The 5,591-nt window shown below is 38.7% G+C and overlaps 1 protein-coding gene and 1 pseudogene across 1 annotated transcript in view; one reads left to right on the top strand and one right to left on the bottom strand.

The window, feature by feature from the left end:
• The window catches only part of ARHGAP42 (Rho GTPase activating protein 42), a 349,865-nt gene that overhangs the window by 239,650 nt on the left and 104,624 nt on the right, over positions 1–5,591 (top strand). The window lies entirely within an intron of this gene.
• Positions 538–841, bottom strand: LOC104994603 (annotated as a pseudogene).

Genomic DNA, 5,591 nt, shown 5'->3' with positions numbered 1-5,591 from the left:
GTGTGCTCTTCCGATCTATGCTGAATAGGGGACCCCAGCTGGGGTTCCCTAGTGATATCAATGGGGATCAGGCAGAGCCCTCTGCTGTCCAGATGGGGAAACTGAGGCGAAGGCTCCTCCTGTCTTTGAGAGGGGAGGGGCCTGCCGTCAGCTAGTGAGGTTCATTCCTCTTCCCCAGGAAGGCACCGCAGCCCAGGGGCGGCAGTGCCTTGTCAGCCGTCACTCAGGGAGACACAGGAGGGGCAGCAGCTGGGTCACCTGGCCGCACAGACCCCCTCCTCTCCGGCCACGCGGAGGGGTACCCTCCCCCACCTCAGCTGCTGGGAGGAGGAGTGCCTGCCTTCCCCTGCTCACGTGCCCGAGAAAGGCTCATTTTTAGCACCTGGCCTCTTTTCCCTGCCTGGAGGGAGCTCAAGGGACAGAGTAGTGAAGAAAGCAGCCAAGGGGGACAGGAAGATCTGGAAGTAGGGCCCCAGGGGATTGTCTGATTCTTCTGTTCTCCCGACCCCAAGGGGGCCCAGGCACAGAGAGGGGCCCTTAGCCGTCATGCAGCGTGGAGATGAAGAGGACGCTATCTTAGTCCTGAAGCTGGTAGTCCAGCTCACCCAGCAGTTCCCAGTCGGCATCTTTAACCAGCACCAGAATCCCTGGCCTCATGCTGTCTCCTTGGATGAACAGCTCTGGCCGCTGTTTTAGCAAATTCTTGATCCACACAAGGAGGCTGCGGATGTCCCAGGGTTCCTCCTGTTCAGGCAAGGTGACCTGATGCTTCCTTCACACCGCCAAACAGGAGCTCCGCACCACCTCCGAACTCCACCTCCATTGACAAGGGCGCTGCCATGTTGAGGAAGCCGAGCTCACCGAGATTAATTTTTATTATTTTAAATTTGCTAAGATATGGCCCACAGTGTAGTTTGTGTTGGTGAATGTTCCATGTGAGCTTGCGAAGAATGTATAATCTGCTGTTCTTAAATGAACAGCATTATATCCAGTTGGTTGATGGTGCTGTTGAGTTCAGCTGTGGTCTCACTGAGGTTCTACCTGTTGGATCTGTTCATTTCTAGTAGATGGATGTTACAGTCTTCATCTATGACAGTGGATTTACCTATTTCTCCTTGAAGTTCTGTCAGTCTTTCCCTCACATATTTGATGCTCTGCTCTTATGCTCTGCTTACACATTGATGTATGCATATTAAGAATTATTATTGTCTTTGAAGAACTGACCTTTTAAGCATTATGTAATCCTCTTTCTTTATCTCTAATAACTTTCATTGTTTTGAAATCTGATCTAACTGACATTAATATAGCTACTCCTGCTTTCTCTTTTTTAGTGTTAGCAAAGTTTATCTTTCTCTCTTTGCTCTAAATGCATATGTCTTTACATTTCAAGTTGGTTTCTTATAGAAAACATGTAGTTGAGTCTTGTTTTTTGGATTCACTATGACCATGTCTGTGTTTTAATTGGTGGATTTTGACCATTCACTTTCAAAGGGATGACTGATATAGTTGGATTAATATCTACCATATTTACTGTTGTTTTCTACCTTTTCCCCTTGTTCTTTGTTCCTATTTTTTTCTTCCACTATTTTTCTGCCTTTTGTGATTTTAATTGGGTACTTTATATGATTTCATTTTCTCTGCTTTCTTACTGTATCAATTATACTTTTTAAAAACATTTTTTAATGATTGCCCTAAAGTGGCATTATAAATTCCTCCTCTGCTTCCCACTCTTTTCCATTTCTCATCTTTTTTTTCTCTTTTTCCCTATTTCATCCATTTGTACATTTACAAATTTGTACATTTGAAATGTACCTTTAAAACTAATCCAAATCCACTTTTGATATAATGTTGCACTGTTTCACAGGCAGTGTAAATACTTTAGAGTAACAAAATTCCTCCTGTCCTTGTACCATTGCTGTCATTTATTTCACTTATACATAAACACACATATATACATAAAGGAGGGGGAGACTTCTTTTTTAGAGTGAATAGTTACCTTTAAATTTTGCATGAAAGTCTCCGTTCCCAAATGCATTAGTGTAATTACAAAATGCATCTTGATACATTTGTATACATTGAATATCTTCTCCAGATTTTTTAAAGACACATCCCTTCTGAGACTCTAATCTTAACTGCTACTTTAAAGTTCATAGGCTTATTTGTCTGTCTGTTTTCACGGAAGGTCACATTACCATTTTCTTGGAAATTTTCCTTGCCTCTTTGAACTGTTGTTTTCCTAGATCTCATGTCTTGATTTTTTTGGTTGATTCCATCATTTTAGTTGAGCACATACCTTAGTATCTTTCTGAAAAATAGTACAAATTTTTAGATATTAATAATTTTGAGACCCTGTATGTTTGTAAATATTTTTATACTACCATGAATCTAGATTGACAATTTGGATATAGAAATCAGAGTTGGAATTCATTATTTCTCAGAATTTTAAAGGCACTGCACCTTTGTTTTATAACTTCCTGTGATGTTATTGTGAACTCATTGGTTTCTGATGATATTTATTTGACCTCTGTTTTTAGATTTTTGTTTTTAATCATGGTTTTGTAATAGTGTATGATATATCTTGCAGATATTTTCTCATTTATTGTGCTTTGTATATATTGTGTCATTTTAATATGGATACTTTTTTTATTCTGGAAATTTTCGTAGTTTTTTTTTGGTAATTCCTCCCTTCATTTTTCTTTCAGTACTTCTGTTAGTCAGAGGTTGGATTTCCTGATTAATCTCCTAATTCTCTTATCTTTTCTCTTTTCTCATCTCTTTTCTTTTTTAGTTCACAACTCTTTTGTTTTATTCTTTCACTCATACCTCATTCATATTTTCTTTCTTATACAGCAACCATTCTCATAAGTTTAATGTGTATATATTTGTCTTACGAAATTGATATTATTTTTCTATTCATGACTTCAATTTACATAAATGATTTTGTGTTACTTACCTATTTTGTGTTTTGTGGTTTTCACTCAGAATTATGTTTTAAGATCCATCTATTTGTAGTATTTACTTCATGCCTGCCACTTTGTGGTATGCTTCTGATGCATTTTTATTCACCAGTAAATACCCTGGCTATCTTCCTGCTTCAAATGGATCCTCTTTCAGGTTTGCTTATGGACTTTTCTGTGAGGATATTTTTGGGATGTGCACCCAGAAGCTTGTTTTTAAGTCATGCATATATATCACTTAGAAATGTTGAATGCAACATTTCTCTTTAGAAAGGCTGTACCTGTACCCCTTTATGAGTTCTTGTGTTTCCACCATATGTGAGTTCCTATGTTTCCACATGCATTCAACCTGTTATTCACCTTTATAACTCTTGCCAACCAATATCTGATACATATAATGTGATATCTCAATATTTTAATTTGCTTTCCTCTTAATAATGAGTTCGAAAAACTCCTTATATGCTTGTTAACCTTTTGACTTCCCTCTTCTCTTGGTTATCCCTTCGTATCCTTCATCTATATTTTTATCTGTTTGTTTTTCTATCTTTCCATTTTTTAAGAGTGAAAGTGAAAGACACTCAATCGTGTCTGACTCTTTGCGATCCCATGGACTATAGAGTCCATGGAATTCTCCAGGCCAGAATACTGGAGTGGGTAGCCTTTCCCTTCTCCAAGGGATCTTCTCAACCCAGGGATGGAACCCAGGTCTCCCGCATTGCAGGTGGATTCTTTACTAGCTGAGCTACCAGGGAAGCCCCATTTTGTAGGAGTTCCTCATATAGGCAAATATGAAACCTTTGGCTCTTAGGAATCTGATCACCTGGTGGTGGTAGTGCAAGATAATTGGAATAGGGAAGATGTGGTGAATTATATTGGCATAACTCTGAAGAAGGAAGCCTTTTTGAAATGTCTATATTTCAGCAGATTGAGGAGGACAGACATGGTGGGGAATGGTTTGGTGTAGTCACCTGCAGTTGGGATGTTGCTGTGAAAGCTGTATTAAGGGTCTCAACAACCTGAGTTTCTGGACACCAGGAATCTCTTGGGTCTAAGAAATATCTAAGCAGCTGTTCTTTCTGAGACTTAAAAATTATGATGTCACCCTAGGTCACTCTTCCAAGCGGTGAGGAAATCCCACTATCAGAGAAGGAGGAAGTCTAGCCAAGACTGGTAGTTAGGGCTGTATCTTGTCCTCTCAATGCCTAGCACAGTGCCAGTTTATAAGAATTATGCATTTGTGAAATAGAAATTTATCGGTATTTATTATTACTATTTCTGCTACTGTGCACTCACTTAAAAGGATTTTAAAAATATATGCTTAGTGCTTATTTAGCTAATGGTTATACTAACATGGTAGCATAAATAGTTGCATGGGAAATTTTGCAATATCCTGTGTTTAATTTATAACCTTGAAATTGTCTTAAAAATTGGATGCATAAATCCTAAATGTGTGCTTCATTAAAAGAAATATAGAAAATATTTTTTCATTGCCTCTACTTTAAAAAATTGATCATGATAATGTTAAGATAAAGGTTGCTAAAATAGTTGTTTAAACAAAGTTTTGCAGTTGTGTTTTATAGAGAAAAAAACAATTGGATAAAGCTTGAAATATATCTGACTTTTTAGGTATTGTGGTAGAGTCTATTTCCTTTGGTACTCTCTTGTTGTCAATAGAAGGTGTTGATTTGGCCTTATATTTAACATTTGTGTATAATTTGTGATAGACATATTGTTTATATGAGTATTTTGACTTATTTTTTGCCTATTTGTTTGTTATATATCACAACTTTAAGACTGACACTTGGAGTTTTTTTCCCATTCCTTAGCTCAGGGGATATGATGAAAGTGCAACATAACCTCAGTTGCTAATCTTATATGCTAAATAATAATGTGATCATGTGATCAGAGTAAATACAGTGTAGCTTGGAACACAAGTTGATTACAGACCTTGAACTTATCTTACACATTTGCCACTATAATTGGGTTTGGGGATTAACTTGCCATTTTTGATGGCATTTTTTAAAGATTTAAAAATATGCACATATAAACATATCACACATATATATGACCTCATTGTACATGACTACCTGGTTCAGATGCACTTATTGTGGATCTACAGAAAACCATTATACCATACCATTATAACATCAGATCAGATCAGATCAGTCGCTCAGTCGTGTCCGACTCTTTGCGACCCCATGAATTGCAGCACGCCAGGCCTTCCTGTCCATCACCAACTCCCATAGTTCATTGAGACTCACATCCATCGAGTCAGTGATGCCATCCAGCCATCTCATCCTCTGTTGTCCCCTTCTCCTCCTGCGCCCAATCCCTCGCAGCATCAGAGTCTTTTCCAATGAGTCAACTCTTTGCATGAGGTGGCCAAAGTACTGGAGTTTCAGCTTCAGCATCACTCCTTCCAAAGAAATCCCAGGGCTGATCTCCTTCAGAATGAACTGGTTGGATCTCTTTGCAGTCCAAGGGACTCTCAAGAGTCTTCTCCAACACCACAGTTCAAAAGCATCAATGCTTCAGCGCTCAGCCTTCTTCACAGTCCAACTCTCCTATCCGTACATGACCACAGGAAAAACCATAGCCTTGACTAGACGGACCTTTGTTGGCAAAGTAATGTCT

This window comes from Bison bison, unplaced genomic scaffold, assembly GCF_000754665.1.
Source record: "Bison bison bison isolate TAMUID 2011002044 unplaced genomic scaffold, Bison_UMD1.0 scf7180017864262, whole genome shotgun sequence".
Lineage (NCBI taxonomy): Eukaryota > Metazoa > Chordata > Mammalia > Artiodactyla > Bovidae > Bison > Bison bison.
Note: the sequence above shows the minus strand (reverse complement) of the source record. Positions and strands in the feature narration are given on the sequence as shown.